This window comes from Puma concolor, chromosome B1 (assembly GCF_028749965.1).
Source record: "Puma concolor isolate L17-30 chromosome B1, mPumCon1.1.hap2, whole genome shotgun sequence".
Taxonomy (NCBI): Eukaryota; Metazoa; Chordata; class Mammalia; order Carnivora; family Felidae; genus Puma; species Puma concolor.
The window spans coordinates 24,147,381-24,172,314 of NC_141670.1; the positions used below are offsets into that span (position 1 = coordinate 24,147,381).

At 35.3% G+C, this 24,934-nt stretch overlaps 1 protein-coding gene across 5 annotated transcripts in view; it reads left to right on the forward strand.

Annotated features, from left to right (window-relative positions):
- Positions 1–24,934, forward strand: part of SGCZ (sarcoglycan zeta) — a 1,128,389-nt gene that overhangs the window by 533,776 nt on the left and 569,679 nt on the right. The gene's annotated exons all lie outside the window — the stretch shown is intronic.

Here is a 24,934-nt window from a genome sequence, read left to right on the forward strand (position 1 = left end):
AGTCGGTTAAGCGTCCGACTTCAGCCAGGTCACCATCTCGCGGTCTGTGAGTTCGAGCCCCGCGTCGGGCTCTGGGCTGATGGCTCAGAGCCTGGAGCCTGTTTCCGATTCTGTGTCTCCCTCTCTCTCTGCCCCTCGCCCGTTCATGCTCTGTCTCTCTCTGTCCCAAAAATAAATAAATGTTGAAAAAAAAATTAAAAAAAAAAATAAATAATGTTTAAACAATACTATAGTTGAAAAAAAAATTAAAAAAAAAAAAAAAAAGGGGCGCCTGGGTGGCGCAGTCGGTTGAGCGTCCGACTTCAGCCAGGTCACGATCTCGCGGTCCGTGAGTTCGAGCCCCGCGTCAGGCTCTGGGCTGATGGCTCGGAGCCTGGAGCCTGTTTCCGATTCTGTGTCTCCCTCTCTCTCTGCCCCTCCCCCGTTCGTGCTCTGTCTCTCTCTGTCCCCAAAATAAATAAACGTTGAAAAAAAATTTTTTTTAAAAAAATAAACAATACTATAGTGAAAATACTGCTTAGTAGCAAAATAGTTATCCATTTTTCAAGGGATATTACTGAGAGAAAGAAGTCACTCATATATCTTTAACCATGACGTTTATGTATGGTTAACTTAATCCCTAACTATGAATGATGGCAACACTTTCTCAGGCATATCACCGTATTCATTCACTCCCTGTAATATATAACAGTTGAACATCTTCCATGGAGTAGATCCAATTCCAGGCACTGAGGATAATGAATAAAATAGACTGATTTCTCTCATGGAGTAACATTCTAGTAGGAGAGATAGACAGTAAACAAACAAGCAATATAATGCTGGTTAATAGTGCTACAAAGAATTAACGTTAGGTTGGGAGAAAAGAGAGATACAGGAAAGAAATGTTTTAAAATGGATAGAGAGGACTTCATAGATGTAGACCTATTTGGTTAAGATTTAAGAGTGAAGTATGAGAGGGGCAATTTGTGGCAATTCTGCTTTGAGCAAGTGCATCAGCGCGATTTCTTTTTTAAAGGTTTTTTTTTTTTTTTTTTTTTAATGTTTATTTATTTTTGAGACTGAGAGAAACAGAGCATGAGTAGGGGTGGGGCAGAGACAGAGGGAGACACAGAATCTGAAGGGGGCTCTGGGCTCCGAGCTGTCAGCACACAGCCTGATGTGGGGCTGGAACTCACGAACTGTGAGACCATGACCTGAGCGGAAGTCGGACACTTAATTGCCACCCAGGTGCCCCAACATCTTGATTTCATTGAGTCTTCCCATCTGTGGATACGGAATAGTTCTCCATTTATTTAGTTTTTCTTTGATTTTATTTATCAGATTTTTATACTTTTTCTCATTAGATCTTGTAAGTTTTTTGTTAGATTTATACTTATGCATTTTATTTTTCATGATGCAAATGTAATGGCCTTATGTTTTTAACTTCAAATTCCATTTGTTCATTATCAACATATTGGAAACAAATTGACTCTTGTATCTTAATTTTATATCCCTCAGCATCGCTGTAATCACTTATTAGTTACAGGGGTTTTTTTTGGTTGAATCTTTCAGATTTTCTATGTAGACAATCATGTTATCTGTGAACAAAGACAATTTTACATCTTCTTTCCCAGTGTACACATTTAATTTCCTGTTCTTTATTGATTTTTAGCAAAGACTTCTAGTACAATGTTGGAAAGAACTGGTAAGGAGGAACATTCTAGCCTTGTTCCTGATCTTACTGAGAAAACTTAAGATTTCTCACCATTAAGTGTGATGATAGCTATAGGTTTTTTGCAGATATTCTTGGAGTTGAGGAAATTCCCTCTAATCCTAGTTTACTGAGAGTTTTATAGATAAATCTGTATCTAGGTAGGTAGGTAGGTAGGAAGGAAGGAAGGAAAGAAAGAAAGAAAAGAAAGAAAGAAAGGAAGAAAGAAAAGAAAGAATCTATTGATAGCATCATGTGATATTTCTTTGTTAGGCTGTTGGTGGATTACATTGTTTTTCAAATGTTCACTCAGCTTTGCATACCTGAGATAAGTTCCACTTGGTCATGCTGTACTATTTTTTTTTTTTTTAATATATTGATTTAATTTTCTAATATTTTGTTGAGGACTTTTGCATCTATGTTCTCAAGGGATATTGGTGTACAATTTCCTTACAATCTCTTTGCCTGATTTTGGTATTGGTGTAATACTGGCCTCATAAAAAGAGTTGGTATGTATTTCTTCTGCTTCTTTATTGTGAAGGAGACTGCAGGGAATCAGTATGTTGTATGTTTTGTTTTGTTTTTGTTTTTATAATGTTTGGTAGAATTCATGACCAAATGCTTCTGGGCCTAGAGGCTTTCTGTTTGGGAAGATTATTAATTGCTAACCCAAGTTCTTGATAGATGGAGACCTATTCAGATTGTCTATTTTTTCTTGTGTGAGTTTTGGTAAATTGTGTTTTTCAAGGAATTGGTTTATTTTAACTAGGTTATCAAATTTGTGGGCCTAGAGTTTTTCATGGTATTCCTTAATTATCCTTTTAAAGCCTGTGGGATCTATGGTGATATCCCCTATCCCATTTCTTTTATTAATAAAGTTGTCTCTTCTCTACTTTTTATTGGTTGTCCTGTCAAACTTTTCAAAGAACTACTTTTTACCTTTTTTGATTTTCTCTTTGGATTTCCTATTTTCAGTTTCATTGATTTCACTCTTATGACTCCTTTTCTTCTGTTTCTTTGGATTTTTATCTTCTTTTTTTTTAGTTTCCAGAGGTGGAAGTTTAGATTACTGATTTTAGATATGCTTTTTTTTTCTAATATATACATTCACTGCTATAAATTTCCATCTAAGAATACTTTTGCTGCATCCCATAAATTTTGATGTTTACATTTAGTTCTAAACATTTTTAAATTCCTCTATTATATCTTTTTGGTCTAAAGTATAATTCAAGTTCAGTGTGTCCTTACTGATTTTCTGTCTGGATAGTCTATCTGTTGTTGAAAGATATTCAAGTTCCTTGCTATTATTACATTATTGCCTATTTCTCCCTTCAGATCTGCTGTTATTTTCTTAAGTAGGTGCTCTGTTGTTGCATGCATATATATTAATGATTGTTATATCGTTTTGATGAATTGGCCCCTTTGCCTTATATAATGACCTTTTTTTCTCTTGTTGTAGTCTTAAATTTTGTTTTGTCTGATGTAAGTATTGCTCTTCTGCTTTCTTGTGGTTTCTTTTTGCATGAGATAACTTTTCCCATCACTTCACTTTGAGCCTGTGCATCCTCAAAGCTTAAGTGAGTCTGTTGTAGGCAGCATACAGTTAGGTTTTGATTTTTCAAGCTGTTTATCCACTCTGTGCCTTTTGATTGGATAATTTAATCCACTTGTGTTTAAAGCAATTATTGATAGAGAAGTAGTAACTACTGCCATCTTATTACTTGTTTTCTTGCTCTTTTGTAGTTCCATTTTCCTTTCTCTTTTACTATCTTTCCTTGTGAAGTCATGATTTGTTTTTTAGTTATGTACTTTAATTCCTTTATCTTTTGTGAATTGAGCATAAGCTTTTGCTTTGTGGTTATCATGGGTTTACATAAAACATCTTAGAGATATAACAGTCTGTTTTAAGCTGATAACAACTTAGATCACATACAAATATTCTACCTTTGTACTCTCCCCCCATATGTTATGCTTTTGATGTTACAACTTATCTCTTTTTATACTGTGTATCCATTAACAAACTATTGAAGCTGTAGTTATTTTTAATAGTTTTGTCATTTAACCTTTATACTACAGTTAGGATTAGTACACTACCATATTAGAGACTACAGGAGTTGGCCTGGTGATGAATCAGGCCAGCACTGGGGTCCACGGTGAATTTGGGCACTCATTTCACTCTTCTGTCCAGTGGAGAATGTTTCTCTTCATGCCGAGTGGCCCAGGCTTGAGGGAGGGACAATGGCAGTAACGTGAGTCTATGTTTCCTACTCTTCTCAGTGTACGTTTTCTAATTTCTGTGCTTCACCTAGGAACTTTAATCACTTGCCTGTAACCTGTAGCTCTTGTAAGGGTATTTTTTTGGTGCATGGACAGTTGTTCAAATTAATGTTTCTGGGAGAGGATGGATACCAGAAATTCCTATACTGCATTTTGCTGATATCATGGTATACAATCTGTTCTTTTAAATTTGTTAAGATGTGTTTTATGACCCAGGAATCATTCTTTGATAGTGTAGTAATAATATATGGAAGCTTTTTTTTTTGATATTCTTGATTACATACATGGATTGATTGAAAAAAATTAACAACTACCTTATAATTCAAATGCATCATGAAATTTCTTTCAAGAATGTTCTTCAAATAACACATCTGGCTAATCAACAAATATTTAGATAGTCTATGAAGTATAGAGTATACACATAGTGTGGTAGATGCTTTGAAATCACACAGCTTCTAATAACTTATACATTGAATAGTCTAATAGTTTCAGATTTTTAATAGGCAATGAAATATCTTTCAAAATGAATTTATAAATAACTACTAAATAAATGTGAAATAAATCTCTTCAAAGGATTTAAGAAGATATAGAAAATTACCTAGAGCCTTTTAAAATTCCTACAGTATTTTCTATTCTTACTGGTATCCTTTTATTTCTAAAAGGAAAGAAGTCAAAGTAATTTCTGGATCTGTAGGTAAAATTTTCAATAATTATTCAAAAATTGGAAAATAGTTTCTGTTTCCATTGTAACTTTGTCTTCATATTTTAGAAATGCTGTCTTATGAGATTAAGAAAAGACTGGCAAAAATGGTGACATAATCAATAATTCATTATATTAGTATATTTATATTGAAAAAAGGCATATTATAGGACTAGGCTTGAGAAAAGGTCTCCAGTGTATATTTGTAATTAGTAAAGTTAATACATTTATTTGGAGGAGTTTTTTTCCCTTTTGTTTCTGATTTCTTTTGAAATTATTCATATTATTATTCCTACTGTTATATACAAATATTTATCAGCAGTAATATGGCGTAGAAGTAAAAATGAATATTTTCACTGAGTGTTACGAATATAAAATACTCATGCTTAATTTATGAGTTTTCTTTTTCTACTTTCTTAATCATAGTCTTTCTAATCCTTGCCCTTCTCTCCGCTGGACACTCTGAAGTGAAGTTTGTAATAGAAAGTCATACAATAAGTCCTCCTTGAGGAAATTTAATTGTGTTTGTGCTAACCTATAATTATGCCTTTCCAAAGAATTGCATGGCCATCAGGTAAGATAGGCAGCACTGAATGTATGAAACTTTTCAAACTTGGCCTTTTCTTTGCCCGGATAAAAATTTAAATCAGATGATGTCATCCCATTTATTAATAAAAGTGCTTTTACTTTAATGCCTGAGAAGGAACTCTTATTAAGTAAATTAGTTGCTCAGAGTTGAAGGCCAGTGACGCAGTGCCAGAGCAGAGGAAGGCACAAGAGGTCACGCAAGACACCGGGTGTTGTACTGCTGTGGGCCTCTTCATACACTGGCACCTGCACGTTTTCAAATGTTTTCAGAGGTCGCTGAAGGAATTAGTTCTATTAGGTGGCTGACCCAGTGCTTTACATCTCAGTCTGAAGGGCAGAGAACCTATGACGTGTATAAACCCAGGTGAGTTGAAGAAGAGGCAGGAGAGTGCTCCCTGGACGGCTGCTCTCCTTGGCCCCTGCCAAGCGTAGAGGAAGCCTGAGCTCTAGGAACATGGCTTCTTTACATGCACGCTCACCAACCAGTTCTTTCTCTCCAGCCAGTCTCATTATGGCTCCACCCTGTGCACTGGCACGATCACTTCAGTGCGGTAGATTAAGCGTGTGTGCACACACTGTTCAGCCAGGTTGCTTGGGCTTGAATGGCAGCCTTGACCCCTACCAGCAGTGTAAATATGGGGAAGTTATTAAACCCCTTTTACCTCAGTTTCCTCTTTAAAATGAGGGGCAAGAATAGCATCTCTCACAGGAGTTATTTAATCAGTAAATGTGTCAAAATATGCAAGGAACTTAGAACAGGTCTTGGAAGATTCAGAGCCCTGATTTTTTCATTGCGTTGTTGTGCTTATTACAGAATGTGTCCCAATTCAATTATATTAGTTGGATCATTTCCCTCAGGTATAAGCACTTTCAGCAGTTTACATCTGTTGGTATTTTGTTAGTCTCAATCTAACTGATCATTGCTATTCTCATTGGAGGTTCTTAGCACATTAAAAGACACATGGAAATACTTTAACTCTCTAATTACAGACAATTATTTACTTTTCTAGACAAATTGAAAGATACAGGTTTGAGAGACTAATGATGAACTTACAGTACTAGTATGTAGTACAACAAAGATATAAAGTGCAGACTATTTTGCTCTGATTATGGGGAGAATTGCAAATAATTTTTCTTGGTACAATTTAATGTATTTAAATTACCAAACACAATGGATGCATTACAGCTACAACAGAAAAGTTCACATTTTCAGTATGTTTGGAAAGGCAGCCTCTCGAAGCCCTAATTCTAAAACCTGGAATATAAACTGTAGCAATTCTTAACGATGCATGAACACATTGTGATTACTTTTGCAAAACTGCAAAGGCAAAAGAGCTTGGTAACTTCTTGTTGGAGTGGATGAACCTATGGATGAATTTGACTTGTTTTGACAAACTGTTTTAGCTAACAAAGACATAAGCTTCGTTATTGCTTCCAGGATATCATAGTAAACTCATCTTTGTGTTGTTTAGTGTGTAACAAGGGGAAGAATCTTTCCCCCTACCTGGGTCTTCTATTCTTTGATGGCTTGGTTTCTATGTGGATTAAGAAAGAATGCAATAATAATGAGACCACACGATGTTGGCATTTTCATTCACACTCCTCATATAAATCCTTCCACATTAGCCTTTTTGCTGTTCTGTGACAGAATAGTGCCTCCATATTTCCTCACAACTTCAGCCTAGGGTCATAGGCAGAATTTATTGCTTTTGGACAAAGGCTATGTCTTATAAGACATATAGATGAAAGAGTAGTCAAAACTTAGATTTTAAAATAAGTTATGAAGTTTAAAACAGAGCTAAGAGTGAATTCCGGCTTATAAATCTGGGTAGAAATTCAGGTTTTAAATTTTATCTGCAAAGGCAACAGCCCAATTTATCATGACTTTTTTTTTTTTTAAACCTCAGAGAGGAAAACAACCTGAGGTCGTCCTCGTCTTCTTTTTTTTTTTAGTCAAACCAAGTAGAGTCTAAAGTCAAGTGTGATTAGGCAGAAAACATTATATATTCAAGTGCTGGATATGTTCATAACAAAAATTTTTTTGCCTATGAGCATGAATTGAATTTATTTGAAAATGAATTCAGGCTGCTTAGTGGATCACAGTTCAAATTGTCCTTGAGGAAGTATATGTGAACTCTAGTTTTAGTATCGTTAAAAGAGCTGAGCTCAGGGGCGCCTGGGTGGCACAGTCGGTTAAGCGTCCGACTTCAGCCAGGTCACGATCTCGCGGTCCGTGAGTTCGAGCCCCGCGTCGGCCTCTGGGCTGATGGCTCAGAGCCTGGAGCCTGTTTCCGATTCTGTGTCTCCCTCTCTCTCTGCCCCTCCCCCGTTCATGCTCTGTCTCTCTCTGTCCCAAAAATAAAAATAAAAACGTTGAAAAAAAAAATTAAAAAAAAAAAAAAAAAGAGCTGAGCTCATATAAGAAAATATGTTCAACAATTATACGTTTATTATTTTTCATTATGTCATTTTTATTGTTTATGATTTTCTCAATCATCAGCCCTTTGATTTCATGTTTTTCTCATTCTAAAATAACAAAATGGTCAAACATAATGAAAATCAACAAATATTCAATGATAATGATAATTCAAGATACGGTGATTTTACTATCCTAGAATAATTGTAGATTTCTTTGTATGTTGGTGGTCTAAACTGCATATAAATGCACAGTATTCAATGCAGTATCAGAAAAAGAGTTATGTATTTTTGCCAATGTTCGATATTCCAAAAATAGAATAAGACTACTTTATTAATATCTTTTTTAAAATAGAAGTTCAGATATATTTCTCTGAAAGTTCATGGGATCTGGTAAAAAAGAGCTTTCATGACAATGTAAAGTCAGTATTATGGTGGCTGTAATCTCCTACATTGTTTGTACTCAGTTTCTAACATGCCTAGTGATGGATTGCAAAATGATACTTTGAAAAGTATGGAAACACCTTAGGATGCAATTTGTCCGTGTACATCTCTAGTGTCCCAAAGATTTTTCTGACTTTGTGTACTAGACTTATTCATGAATTATACATGCCAGATGGACCCTGTGAGGTTATGTACGGAACTGATGTACTTTCCAAACATTTTGGATTACTCTTCACTCTTCTTCCATTCAGAAAAATAATTCTTAGAGCCTTTCGAGTTTTCATTTGCATCATGCCTGCTTTCAGGAAAATTGAGCATTAAAGATAGTAATGTAATATCTATCTATCTATCTATCTATCTATCTATCTATCTATCTATCTATCTTCTTCCATTCAGAAAAATAATTCTTAGAGCCTTTCGAGTTTTCATTTGCATCATGCCTGCTTTCAGGAAAATTGAGCATTAAAGATAGTAATGTAATATCTATCTATCTATCTATCTATCTATCTATCTATCTATCTATCTATGTATCTATCATCTGTCTTTGTAGAGTTTATTCTTATAGAATATCTCAGTACTTGCTTAGACGGAAATTCAAGTAGTATTTTTTAATAAGGTTGAAATAGTAGTACTCCAACCCTCTAAATCTTCAGATACAAGCGGAGTGATGCCAGATACTATTTCTCTCAAAAAGATAAAAGAATGAATAAATGTACCCTAGTTTTGTTATCTTTTTTTTACTTAGAAAATTATGCTTCAGTTTTTCTTTGCAAATTTTAGAAGCAAAAGACATGACCTGATCTCTCTACAAAGGTATTGACAAAATGAGTTTTGCTCTCCTTCTCAATTCCAAACTCTGATAAATATGTTTTTGTTTATGTACAGAAAAATCCAAGCAAAGCAGTTGGACATTTATCTGTGTGCTGATGGGATATAATTGACATGTTATTTCTGATGTGCTTTTACAGCCTACAACCTGCTGTTTGTTAAGCAGATAAAAGATTGTTAGGTTAAAAGAACACTAACAATTTTCTGATTCACTGCAACTGGTCACAAATTATAATAATCTCTCTCTATATATGTATATGTGTTTATTTACAAGGCATCCGTCTAAGGCTCTATATGTGAGTTCTGCTCTCCCGTAAGCCCCTGATTGTAATTGATTAAAACAGCAGTGTGGACATTACCAACAACAGAGAGGGCATTTATTATTTCACATGTTGCCAGTATTTCTTTTGTGATTTACAAACATTTCAGTAATGGGATACTTTATGGGATTTGGATATAATGAAATTATTTGTTAGGACATTTGGAAGGCAGGTGGATGCTTGGCAGAAACATTAGAAGCCACGTGATTATTATTTATTTAAACAATGTTTAAGTATATTTGACATGTTAGTTTCAGGCATACGACATCATGATTTAACAATTATATACATTATGGAATGCTCAACATGACCAGTATTTTATAATATTATTGAGTATATTTTCAATGCTGTACTTTTCATCCCCTTGGTTTATTTATTTTATAATTGGAATTGTGTACCTCTTAATCCTCTTTACCCATTTTGCCCGTTCTCCATCACCTTCTCCTTTGGCAACCACCAGTTTTTTTTCTATATTTGAATCTGTTTCTCTCTTTGCTGTGGTGGTGGTTTACATTTGTTTTGTTTTTTTTTTTTAAATTCCACATGTAAGTGAAATTATATGGTATTTGTCTTTGTCTGGCTTATTTCACTTAGGATAACATCCTCTAAAAAAAAACAATAATAATAATACCATCTAGATCCATTCATGTTGCAAATTGCAAGATTTCATTTTTAGGGGTGAGTAATATTCCACTATATATGTATACCACATCTTGCTTATCCATTTGTCTATCAAAAACACTATTTCAAAAAAGATATATTCACTCCTATGCTTGTTGTAGTGTTATTTACAATTGCCAAGATATGGAAGCCCCATGGTTATTTTAGACATACAGAGAGAATGTCTAAAAATTGAGAGAGAACATGCAGTATCAGTTTCTTATCTATGCCTATGTCATAGGGCCTAATGTTGCAAATGTCACATACCACCCCAGGAGATGGGGCTGCTATTTAGGTCTTTCTCTCAAAGCCCTTTCTTTAGAATTATTTGCTTTTCTGAAGCTTAAATTCAGTAAAAATCAAAGTGGAAAACCTACCTCTGTCAATGTGCATAATCTATATAATATTAATTATTGAATTTTTAAAATTTAGTTTCAGACTTAACATAAGACTTTTAGCATCTTTTAGTGGCAGCTGGTGAAGATTTGTACATAGATACTGAAACAATGGAAGAAGAAAATACACACCTTTCTTTTCCTTGGTAGGTTGTATTAACTATTATAAAGATGATTAATGGGATATGGAAATTTCCAGATAAACATAGTTTGAATAAAACCACAAGGAAAGCAGTGTTTCTTCAAAAATAGTGATACAAATAGCTTTGATATTTATAGCACACTTATTGTATGGCAGATTCAGTGCTAAGAGCTTTACCTGTCATATCTCCTTTATTTCCTCCCTAAAAATGTAAATGGCTTTTTACAGATAACTTGACCAGAATTGCATGATGACAGAGTTGGGTTGCCAAACTAGGCAGAGAGCCCACTCCCCTCACCACAATCCATGCATAGAATTTTAGAAAAATGCAAGATATTTAGCGGCAGATGCTATTTACTTTTTTTCGAACATGCTTCTTCTCAGAAAATATCATTCATTGTATTTTATGTTCATAGAATCCAAAGTATTGATGCAAGTGATACCAATAGGTGATAAAAGATTCTTAAAGTCATCAATGTAATGAGATTAAGGTAAACCATATACTAACTGAGACACATGAAAGAATGCAATGTATCAAAATAAATCCTTTAAATAATTTAACACTGCTTGTTGGTCTCATCCTGGTTTTAAGAGAAGCATCTGAGTTGATACATCCGTCCCTTTAAAGGGATGCTGACAATATGGATGTTACATTTGTTTCTCTGTTCAAATCTTGATTCCCTAGTTGAATCCCCATATTTTTATTAAATTTTTTTTCACTTATTTATTTATTTAAGTAATCTCTGCACCCAACATGGAACTCGAACTCAAGACCCCAGCCAAGATCAAGAGCTGAATGCTCTCCTGACTGAGCCTGCTAGGCACCCCAATCTCCAAACCTTTATTTCTATGCCTATATACTCTGTTAAAGAGGAATTAGATCCATGCAGTTTAATTAAACAAATACTATAATTTCTTTCATTTTTAAGACACTCTTCTAAGCATAATGATAACTGTGGAGTAAAATGTGTCCCCTGTATTCAAAAGATAATCTATAGACTAAGAGAAAATTCTTGTAAACTGCATATCTGATAAAGCAGTAGTATCTAGAATATTTTGAGAGTTTAAAGAACACTCAAACTCAACAATTAAAAAACCAAACAGTTCAACTAGGAAACTCAAAAGACATGAGACATTTCACCAAACAATTACACAACTGGCAAATAACGATATGAAGAGATGTTCAACTTGTAAGCCATGGGGATAATGCAAATGGTAACCCCAATTAGATATTACTACACACCTATTAGAATGGCCGAAATAATTGCCATACATTAATAATGCTGTTGAGGATGTAGGAACACTGCGCCACTCATACATTGTTTGTGAGCGTGTATAATGTTTCAGCCCCTCCAGAAAGAAGTTAGTAGTTTCTTTAAAAAAAAAAAAAAATGAACCTGTAAATATTATGTGACACACCAGTTGCACTTCTGGCCATTTTCACAGAAAAAAATGAAGACTTATGTCCACACAAAATCTGTACACAAATGTGTATAGCAGCTTTATCTGTAGTTGTCCAAACTGGAAGCCACCTAGATGTTCATTAAGAAATGAATGGTAAGGGGCACCTGGGTGGCTCAGTCGGTTGAGCCTCCGACTTCGGCTCAGGTCATGATCTCACAGTTTGTGGGTTCGAGCCCCGCGTCAGGCTCTGTGCTGACCTCTTGCTCAGAGCCTGGAGCCTGCTTCAGATCCTGTGTCTCCTTCTCTCTCTGCCCCTCCCCTACTCATGCTTTGCCTCACTCTGTTTCTCAAAAATAAATAAATGTAAAAAAAAAATTTTTTTTTAAAGAAGTGAATGGTTGAAAAACTTGTGCTACATTCAGCAGTCCAAGGAACAAAGTATTGTTACATGAAGCTCTTCGAATGAATCTCCACAAAAATTATGCTGAGTGAAAAAAGACAATCATAGAAAGTTACATACTGTTTGATTCCAAGTATATAACATTCTTGAAGTGACAAAATTATACAAACAAAGGACAGATCACTAGTTGCCTAGGGTTCAGATGAAAGTGGAAAGTGAATGAATGTGAATGTTAAAAAAGCAAGCAGGATTCTTGTGATGGAAATGTTCTGTATCATGACCGTATTGTCAATCTCCTCTTTGTTGTATTATAGTTTTGCAAGATGCTTCCATAGGGGGACTGTGGCTAAAGGTAAAAGGTATCTTTCGGTATTATTTCTTACAACTGCAAATGAATCTCCAATGATCTCAAAATAAAAAGTTTAATTAAAAGAGCAAAAATGTGATATGCACCTTTAAAATGTACTTTCTAACCTAGGTCCAGGTATCTGTAACACCTTTGAAAATAATCTGTACTGAAAATGATTCTTGACAAATACAATCAATTATTTCCCACTCGACTTAGGCAAGAAAAATATTTTCAGTCTATGAGATAATTATGAGAACAGAAATCCACAGCTATGTGTCCATCTTAATGAAACAACTTGATATTTTGTGTTGAATATGTGATCAACTGTAACTGGTAGTTACATAGAAAAATCCTTAGATTATCACTCAAAATCTAGTAAAGATTACCTAAAAGAGCTAAGAAATTACTGGCCATCAATGAGAGTAACTTACTGTTTATTTCTCAGATACATTACATTGTCATTTCCCAGGTAATCTACAGTAGCTATTAATTTGCTTTCAAAATAAAGTCAGATTCTTCATCCATATTTTATAATACTTCCAAAATTGGTCTGGGTAAAAAAGGAAGTCACGGGAGCCTGGGTGGCTCGGTTGAGCATCTGACTCTTGGTTTTGGCTCAAGTCACGATCCCAGGATTATGGGGTTGAGCCCTGCGTCAGGCTCCGTATTGAGCTTAGAGGCTGATTAAGATTTTCTCTCTCTCTGCCCCTCTCCCCTGCTCATGCTCGCTCTCTCTCTCTCTCCCACTACACATTGACACTTTTCTCAAATATTTAAATATTTTACCATGGCAAACCCTGTAAATAGGTTTTACTGTTATTGTTACCATTATCCTCACCTTCACCACTTTGCTGATAGGTAAAATGAGGCCCAGAGAGCAGCCCGAATGAGGTTGTCCAAGGTAAACATCAGTCATAAATGGTAGTACTGGGATTCTCACTGAGGTTTGGCTCCTGAACGTTCCATGTGGTGCATATCCGTTTTTTTTTTTTTCCTATGTGTAAGTCAGTATGCAGTGTCCGATCAGTACTTTAAAAATTTTTTTTTAATATTTTTATTTATTTTTGAGACAGAGAGAGACAGAGCATGAGCAAGGGAGGGGCAGAGAGAGATGGAGACACAGGATCCAAAGCAGGCTCCGGGTTCTGAGCTGTCAGCACAGAGACCGACGAGGGGTTCAAACTCACGGAGTGTGAGATCATAACCTGAGCTGAAGGCGGACGCTTAACTGACTGAGCCACCTAGGTGCCCCTGATCAGTACTTTTTAGGGATTTGCTTACTTCAGAATGAATATAATTGCCTATTTGCATTTTAGATTTTTATGCTATATGCCAAAGTTACCAAGATTAAACTTCAGTGACTCTCATAACATTATTGGAAATTTTGCAAATATAATAAGGTTTATTGTGCATTAGCCTAAATGGTCACACTGTCAGAATTCAATTGAGCATAGCAGTGGAAGCTTATAGTCCAATGTACTGTGTACAAAACAAACAAACAAAAAGCTAGGCTTGAGCAAGTGAAATACTCAGTTTTCACAGGTAATAGAATTTTAATAGCAGTGTCAGGAATCAGATTCTCTGAAAACACAATTTTTTTGAGGTGACAGAGGTTTTTCAGGTAAACTGAGATTTTTATTTTGTTGACTGTGAATAGAAATTTCCTAGCATGCTTTGCGAATGGCATTGTACACAAAGCTGGTTTGTTTTGGGTCTTGTTTTCCCAGGGAGGCAGTGACAAAGTGATGCTACTCAGAGGCAATGTTGTGTCTGCAAATGGAAACACAAGAATCCTAGTGATGTTTACATGTGAGAATAATGCCCAAAAAAGGCATATGTTATCTCGATACTCACAGATTAAGGGACTTTTTTTTTCTTTGATAATAATAGGTATAAAGTGCCATTGAATAATTTTGCGAACTTATGTGTGTTGGTAAAGATAGGCTAGGCTGTGTTGCAGTAACAGAAAAACTCAAAAATACCAGGGTTAAACCCCACCAAGGTTTAATTTATACTCATATAAAGTCTATGAATTTGGGTATTTCTGTCATGCATTTTGTAACTGTAACATCTGGCACACATGGCTTCCATGTTTGTCACTGGATGGGACAGATTGGTGAGAAGACAGATTGGGTCATAACTGCCTTGAACCAGCAGTGAAACATCTCACTTTCCTTTGGCCAGAGCTAATCACATGACCTCAAACTATAAAAAAGACTGAAAAGTAGCAGATGTTTAATAATTACTGACTGTCTCTACCACGTGGGTTAGAAGAAGGATATTTTAAAATATTAGTTTTAGGGGCCCCTGAATGGCTCAGTCAGTTAACCATCTGACCCCTGATTTCAGCTCAGGTCATGATCTCATAGTTGTGGGATGGACCCCCACATCAGGCTCAGTTGCTGAGCATGGGGCCTGCTCAGGATTCCCCCTCTCCCTCTCTCTTTGACCCTCCCTCACCTTTCTCTAAATAAATAAATAAACTTAAAAAATAAAATCTTTAAAATACTAAGTTTAGATTAAAGACACAGTAGGTTTTGTTTTCTAATTGTCTATTTGCTGCCAATAAACTGTTATTCTGTAATTTGTAGTAATTAATAATTGATTGTATCTGAAGTCACTTGAAAGTGTCTTCATATACCTGATCCATATTCAAATATTTTTCTCTGTGGTACATAATGCAGATATTTTCCAATTAACAAAGAAAGTAAGGCACAATTTAATAAGCGATTGGTTACGCTAGACAGTAAACACCCAACCTTAATTTACGTTTGTCTACTTCTACCCAAGACACTTCTATAAGCAGGAAATCTATCCATGTAATCACTGTAAGTGTGTTGTTTTTTTTTTTCCTAAGGGTAATAAATATACCATAAAATTTCAATAAATTTATATACTTCCCTGTTAATTTTAGTATTAAGTATTCTTATAGCCAATAAATTTGTGACAGAGAAAATGACATCAAATTTTGGACTTTTAGAAAGTCAAAATAGTTGTTTCTTATGAGGTAAACATTTCACCAGAGCCTTCACATGCTTATGGGGCTAAATTCTTACTCTCAGAATTCATGGAACAAGTTGTGTTTCTATATATATATATATATATATATATATATATATATATATATATATATATATATATATAATTAACTCCTTATCCCCACAGCTCCAGTTACTCAAATAAAAAGATATAATTGAGTAGGAAATACCTAATGGATTGTAAGATCACCATTGTCTTCACGTGTATTATTTTAAATATCATTATTATGTGTGCATATGCATTATTTCAGAATGTTTTCTCATACGTTAACTCGTCCTTTGTTCACTCCCATCTTCTGTGACAGTACTGTCATTATTATTTTTTTTTTTCAATGTTTATTTATTTTTGGGACAGAGAGAGACAGAGCATGAACGGGGGAGGGGCAGAGAGAGAGGGAGACACAGAATCGGAAACAGGCTCCAGGCTCCGAGCCATCAGCCCAGAGCCTGACGCGGGGCTCGAACTCGCGGACCGCGAGATCGTGACCTGGCTGAAGTCGGACGCTTAACCGACTGCGCCACCCAGGCGCCCCGGTACTGTCATTATAGACATAGAGGGACTAAGTCACAGAGAATCTTAGTGACTTCCCGATGCCTACAGGATGCACAGCTGGTAATGGGAAAAGCTAGAGCCTCTATACTGAGGCTTCCCATCTTTCAGACAAATATGCTTTCTTTTCCCCTTAAATACTGACTCAGTTTTCTGCAAATATACAGATACTTCCAATAAATATTCAGAGATGTTCTGAGGAACATTGGGAGGGCATCTATTACAGGGTAGAAAAACGGGCTTCATCTGTATGGTAAAAATAGGGTTTTAAAGTTCTAGAGCAGGCATCGCTAAAATAAAAATAAACAAACAAAACATTTACCTAAGTTTAGGGTTCAAAAAGAGGAGGATAGCCATCCAGGAAGAAAAGTGTCAGCCCAGAGCCTGACACAGGGCTCAGTTTCACCAACTTTGAGATCGTGACCTGAGCCGAAATCAAGAGTTCCAAGGTTAACCAACTGAGCCACCCAGGTGCCCTCAGAATTGTGTGAATTTATAATGAGCTAGATTCTGGGTGTGTATGGGTGTATGTGGTAACAACAACAACAAAAATTAGAAAACAGAAAAGAGGTAGAAGAAGAAAGATCAGCCAGCTGACCTTTATACCATCCTATATTGTTTTGGGAAGTATTGATCAGAAAATAATTTAAGAGTAACATTAGGGGCGGCTTGGGGGCTCAGTCGGTTAAGCGTCCAACTTTGACAGCTCAGAGCCTGGAGCCTGCTTCGGATTCTGTGTCTCCCTTCCTCTGCCCCTCCCCTACTCGCATTGTGTCTCTCTCTGTCTCACAAAAACAAATAAATGTTAAAACAGATTTAAAAACAAAAAGTAACATTAGTTAAAATTCAGTCTACTGCCATTTAGTAGGTGCTCATATTGAGTTCCTACTCTGCCAACAGTGAAACTGGATTTGGAAATAAGAGGAAATAGCATGTTAAAAACATTGCCTAAAAATGTCCTCATAATGTTTCATAAATTCAGTCTGTTCTTGCATAAGGGGAATTACATTTTTCAGGAAAACCTATTGCTTTTTTTTTCTCCTTGACATCTCATTCATCTTATCTACAGCCTTTATTTAAATTGTAAACGATAACTAGATGTTATTAATTATAACATTCTTTAACATGTGTGATTACCACTTGCTAAGAAGAACTGGTAAATAGCTGGTAATTATTCATATTCTTCAAATTGTCTGTGGATAAACATGATCACACCAAGTGTACAAGTCCATATTTGTCAAATACATTTAGTTTTGATTATATTTTAAGGAAGATATGAAATTTTTCATGTTTAGCCATTTATTCTAAGCTCTCTGCTGTGTGAATGGTTTTCATCTTCAGCATGTATACATTGTAAAGAAAGATTTAACCATTTACATACGTATAATATCCCCTTTTAATTTTTACAATATAATCATTTATTGTAATGCTGATAATAACTGAAATAATTAAAGAGACTCCTTAGGGTACAACCCGTGAACAACCTCATTCTTTTGCATTGCTCTCTTTCTTGGTTGTTGTAACATATCTTTTACCTGGCAGTATTTCAGGCAGATCCCAGAGCTTTACTAATCAGTCTCAGGAGATGACAAAAGCTCCTTTTCAGGGAATAAAAATGCCAGTTCTGTCTACTATTGAAGCTACTCCCATCCCATTTAAAACTACTCTTGTCCTTGGTCAGGCCTGTGTTTGTGCAGGAAGCCTGCAGTGATGAAGAGAGGCAGGTCAGTGGCTTCTCCCTTCATCTTTCTACCTCCTGACCCATATTCTAGCTACAGTGTCTGATCAGTGTCATTTCTAGTGGTTTTGAGGGATCTGCATAAAAACAAAAGGAAAAAAATACATACTCCTATGGGCTGGTCTAAACTGTACTTTTGCGTCTTGGGTGTCCGGTCAAATCTTGAGTGAGACACCTTTGGGGGTTTCCTGGAGAAATTTCTCCCCACCCAGGAATTTCTAAGTGTGGTACTTTGGCAAGGATGGCACTGTCTGATCATTTACAATCCCCCTTAACCTGCTGCTTCTAATAGGCTTAAACCATACAAACTTGCTCTGAGTTTACCCACAGTCCTTTTGTCAAGGTTTATTCAGGCTGGCTTCTCTTCCAGGTGGACACAAATCTACCTCACTAGAGGCATGAGACTTTGACCTGCCTTGGGTCATCTTTTCTCACTCTGTCATCAGGAGTACTAGTCAGCCTCACATTATGAGTTGTCCCAGGTGACAATCAGGCTCCAGAGCCTACATTGTACTGGATCCTACAAAATATAGACAGACTTGTGGAATGGCTCCTTTGGAGTGTCAGTGCTTGCTTCACATTCTACACACAAATACAGGTGAAGAGGAAGCACCTGGCAGAGAGGAAATGCCGTAGAACTCTGACAACTCTCTTCGAATAAACCTTTCCATTTAAATTTCAACTCATCAATTTTAAAGACTCCTCTTCCAAAGTCTTGAGTCTAGGTAGGTAGTAATGAGTGAGTGGAGCATTTGGGGAGTCACTCCTTAGTAAGCACTATATCAGTGAACGAACAAACACATCTTTATAGAAAATATGGACAGTCAAATCCTTCTCATCCCCCAAGTTGTAGGCCCTCAGATAGAATTGAGACAGTATGCACTGCCTTTGCATTAATGTCCTGGTACACTAGTACAACTGACTCGCATGAAAATTATATTGTATTTCTTGATTTCTCACGTAAAAGAATCAACCAAATTTTGTAAAAGTATTCTGAAATTTAATTTACACTACTGTGTGGAGCACTTAAAGTAAATCAATCTGGTTTAATTCTTTAACAACCATTGAAATAAGGAACTATTCTTAAACCTAACTTATGATTATTCAACTCCCTTTTGATCACCATATGCCTTTTATATGCAACTCTTTTCACACTTAATTTTGAAGTGCACCAGGGGCAATATTTCTCATATCTTGAACAAAATTTCCACTGCCACAATTTAAAATTCTTCTTGGTCAAAGGAGAAAACTGTCATGTGTTTTCATATGTGATATTACCATGGTATTTTTATGTTTTTAATTTTAAAATATAGGAGTTAAAGTACCTGATTACAGATACATTATAGGTATTAATTACTTTTCCTTCCTGGTGGTGGAAGATTAAAGAAAAACTCATCTAAATTGTCTTTGTGCTGTAGATACAAAATATACTTGAAGTAGAATTAATGTTCTATGCTTTCTTTATTAGATATCTATCTAGTCTTTCCTTCTATTTCTCACTAGTTTTTGGTGAAGGCTTTTGTTTGAAGGATTTTTATTAGTACCCTACATTGTTTCACAAAGAGTAGCTCTTACAAAACAAGTTTTTCTGAATTATTCTAAAAACAGTATGTATTTCTACCAGAGGACCTTCTTCAAACCATATTTTAAGCTAGATTTTAAAACAGATTGATGTGCTATGACACAGTAATAAAAAAACCTATTTTAATTATATTTCACATACTCTGAAATAAATGAAGGTGAAAACATGATGTTCATTTTTTTTCTAGTTCTAAGAATTAAAATGATGGTTATACCTCTTTTTCAAGAACTGACGAAATGATTGTTATACATACATTTTTCTATTGGTATAGGTATCATGTTACTATTTATGTTAGAATTAAAATTTTCTATGTTTAGCAGTTAGATTTGTGCTCATTTGGCAATAACAGAAATCCTAAAGAATTGAGACTCAAACAGTTTAAAGGTTAATATTCCTCACATCCAATAAGTCTGGAGGTGGGCAGTCTAAAGTTGGTTACCATTGCTCAAGGATGATGTCTTAGATATAATCTTTACATTCTTCTATTCTTTCATCTTTAGCTAGTATCTTTTGGTTTCAGGAACACATGATGGCTGTTGCAGCTCCAGGCGTTAAGCCTGCATTCCAGACAGGAAGAATTATAGTACATTAATAATACATGTTGTTGAGAAAACTGGATATACACATGCCAAAGAATGAAAATGGACGCTTATTTTACACCATGCACAAAAATCAACTCTAAATAGCTGAAATACTTAAATATAAATCCTGAAACCATAAAACTCCTAGAAGAAAGGAGAAACTCCCTGACATTGGTATTGGCAATGATGTTTTGCATTTGATTCAGAAATCACAGGTAACAAAAGCAAAAAATAAATAATTTAGGACTGTATCAAACTAAAACCAAAACAAAACAAAAACACAGTAAAGAGAACAATCAACAGAATGAAAATCCAATCTACAGATAGGGAAAATATATTTGTTAATCATATATCTGAAAAAAATTATCTGAGCTGCGTCTATATTTGTGAATTTGTGTGTGTGTGTATACGCACACACATACATATATAGTTCCATCTTATATACACAGTGAGATTGATAAGCAGCTAGAAATACAGATAATTATGGTCTATAAATAAAAATAATCATCTTTTACCAAAATTCATACCTTTTTATATTAGATGTATATCCTTCCACGCTATACAATAAAACCTATTTTTTTTTTCTCAACAATTTGATATCAGTGAAGCAATGATATTATTGTTAATGATGGGGAATTGTTATACATGTCCTATAGAAGGTAAATGCTAAAGCACCATAATTCCATTGTTTTTTGGTATTAGTACAAAAAGGGATATTATCATTAGTCATATCTCTGTAAACACTCTAAGTTTTAAAACATAGTCTACGTATTTCTGCCCAAAGGGGATGTGGGAAAGATTGGAGCATGTGGGAATAGAGGTCATGATAGAAAATGGACTTTGTTGGGGCGCCTGGGTGGCGCAGTCGGTTAAGCGTCCGACTTCAGCCAGGTCACCATCTCGCGGTCCGTGAGTTCGAGCCCCGCGTCGGGCTCTGGGCTGACGGCTCAGAGCCTGGAGCCTGTTTCCGATTCTGTGTCTCCCTCTCTCTCTGCCCCTCCCCCGTTCATGCTCTGTCTCTCTCTGTCCCAAAAAATAAATAAACGTTGAAAAAAAAAATTTTAGAAAATGGACTTTGCCATAGTCCCCCAAATTGCCTACAGTTGTATGCATGCCTCAAGAAAGTGCTCTGATCTGAATTCCCTGGGCCTAATTTCAGAGATGGGACCCTGAAAACAGCTGGATCTACAGTCTTAAAGAAACATAAATATTCTTTATTCACTAAGTATTATTCTCATTACATATGAAAACTCCTTTAGAAAAGGGCTATGTCTTATTGCTTTAGTATTTCCTGTTCCTAGTATCGATTTGGTGCCCAAAATACGGGCTTTGAATGGGTGAATGGGTGGGTAAATGAATATCGAATACATAAATGAATACAGATATTTTAATAAATATTATTTTTACAATATTTATACTACTATTTCCAAACCAACCTTTAGACAAAATATTTTTATTTTATAACATTTGTAAACTACCTGTGTGTGACATTTTATTTTAATGTGTTTATGATCTGAGATTCTGAATTTCCAGTTTTGCTCATTTTTGTGGAATAAAATTGTACTAAGATAACAGTTTGAAGAAAGCAGTATAATTACATGAAGTACTTTATGGAACATCTCAATTTAGTTTAATTGATTAAGACAATGCTTCCTTAATTCAGAGAAAATGAAATTTGTACTAAATGTCTAAATTTGCCTGCATTTTCAATCAGTGTATCAGTTAATCAGCATATATTATTTGTGAACCTACTACATAGAAATTCACAATACTGAAATTAAAGATTAAGTGTGTGTGTGTGTGTGTGTTTGTGTGTGCGCACATGTGTGTGTGTAGGATACAAGAAAGGTAGAACACCTGGAAAGATCAAATACAAAGGCACAATAGGGCTCTAGGAATTTTAAGACAGGCAGGTATTTTGGAGCTGATACTACTTAGAAAAGCTTTAGAGATGTCAGAAAAAAATGTTTATCTGTTTATTCATAATAGATAGCTAATCAATGATATTTTTTTTTTTATTCTTTATTTTTGAGAGAGACTGAGAACGGAGGAGGTACAGAGAGCGAGTACACATACACAGAATTCAAAGCAGGCTTCGAGCTCTGAGCTGTTAGCACAGACCCCGATGCGGGGCTTGAACTCATGAACTGGGAGATCATGATCTGAGCTGAAGTCAGACGCTTAACTGACTGAGCCACCCAGGTGCCCCTATTTTCTCAGTGGTTATACAGAAATAGGCAAATATTTTAATCAAAATTTTATCTAAAATGTTTTGAGGATTGCCAGCATGTATTAGAAAGATAAATATTTCTCCAATTGGATTGTAAATTATGAAAAATTCCATGATACATTTCTAAAGTACAAGGTCTAAATTACAATTAGAAAGATATTTTCTCTGATGATGAGTGATGTTGAGCATCTTTTCATGGTCTCTTAGCTGTTTGGATATCTTTTTTGGAAAAGTGTTTATTCACATGTCTTCTGCCTATTTCTTCACTGGATTATTTGTTTTTTGGGGGGGTATTGAGTTTGATAAGTTTTTTGTAGATTTTGGATACTAACCTTGTATCCAATATGTCCATTGCAAGTATCTTCTCCCGGAAATACAATTCAAAACCACAATAAGATACCACCTCAAACCTGTCAGAATGGCTAAAATAAACAACTCAAGAAAACAGATGCTGCCGAGGATGTGGAGAAAATGGAACACTTTTGCACTGTAGGTGGGATTGCAAACTGTTGCAGCCACTCTGGAAAAAGTATGAGACTCCTTAAAAGATTAAAAATAGGACTACCCTATGACCCAGAAATCGCACTACTAGGTATTTATCCAAAGGATAAAGGAGTGCTGATTCAAGGGCACATGCACCCCAATGTTTATAGCAGTGCTATCAACAATAGCCAAACTATGGAAAGAGCACAAATGTCCATTGACTGAGGAGTGGATAAAGAAGACGTGGGATGTGTGTGTGTGTATACACACACACACACACACAATGGAATATTACTTGATCAAAAAGAATGAAATCTTGTCCTTTGCAAAAACATGGATGGAACTAGAGTGTGTATGCTAAGCAAAATGTCTGTCAGAGAAAGACAAATATCGTATGATTTCACTCATGTGTAGAATTTAAGAAACAAAACAAATGTACATAGAGGAAGGGAAGGGAAAAAAAGATAAAAAGCGTGAGGGAGGCAAACTGTTAAGAGACTCTTAAATACAGAGAACAAACTGAGGGTTGCTGGAGGTGAGGGTATGGGCCAAATAGGTAATGGACATTAAGGAGGGCACTTGGTGGGATAAGCACCGGGTGTTTTATGTAAGCGATGACTCACTGGGTTCTACTCCTGAAACCGATACTACACTGTATGTTAACTAACTTGAATTTAAATAAATAAATAAAAAATATATATATTACACTGAAAATAGCAACAGCCCCCAGGTTCACTCAACAAGTAGAACTAGTTTTGTTAGCTACCTAAATAAATTTTGAATCTGTAATTTATCCTCTTCCTACCTGTAGATTTGCTTTGATTTTTGGTTAGGTCTGCTAGGATTTATGAAGCATAGAGGAATAGAGCCAGTCACCAAAAAGAGTACATCCCCTGAATTAAGAATTCAAGAGCCACAGGCTCCTTGATTTTTTAACTGTATTAGTCTGAGTTCTCCAGAGATACAGAACAAACCATACCTATTATGCTATATTATAGTATAGTATAGTATAGTATAGTATAGTATATGTTATATATGTATATCCATACACAATTATTTAAGACTCTATTATATATCCTATTATATATTCTCTATATATTTTACTATATATATTAATAATAGGACAAATATATATGTAAATATGTTCATATATTAATATAAATGTAACATTATTTTGTAAATGTTTATTCATTTTTGAGAAACAGAAACACAGAGCATGAGTAGAGGAGGGGCAGAGAAAGAGGAAGATACAGAATCCAAAGCAGGCTCCAGACTCAGATGTCAGCACAGAGCTGGACACGGGGCTCGAACTCATGAACTGTGAGATCATGACCTGAGCTGAAGTCGGATGCTTAACTGACTGAGCCTCCCAGGTGCCCCTACATGTACTTTCATTTTATATGTAATATTATAACATGTAATAATAGATACACATGCAGAAGGGAGTGACTTTAAGGAATTGAATAACACGATTTTGAATTTGGGGGCTGGCGTGTGTAAAATCTGTGAGGTAACTTGGCAGACTGGAAATTGAGGTAAAAGTTGATGTTGCAGTCTGGAGTCTGAATTCTGCAGGGCAGGAAGATTTCTGTCTTGCAGTCTTGATACAAAATTTATTTTTGCTTGGAAACCTCAAGTCTTTGCTCTTAAAGCCTTTGGCTGATAATATGAAGCCCTACTGTATTATGAAGAATAATTTGCTTTGCCCCAAGTCAGGTGATATAAATGTTAAATCTTATCTAAAAGTAAAATACCTTCACAGCAACATCTAGACTCTTGTTTGGCTAAATAACTGGGCATTATAGCCTAGCCAAGTTGACATATAACCTTAACCATCACAAAAACTAAGATGATATTGATGAGTAATAACTCTGAAAAAGGGATTTTTATCTTAATTTCAAGTTACATTTGCTAGACCTTACATGTAGGAATACTAACAGGTATTAAATCCATTTTTAAGGATTTTAAAAGCATTGATCTTTCTCCATAGAGACTAACTCCCATTTTTTGTTTGCTTTTTAATAATATTTTTATTTAATTTTTTTTTAATTTGTAAGCTGAAGATTTATTCTTTGTTAACTTAAAATTATTAATCTACTCATCAAGTTGTACTGTTAACA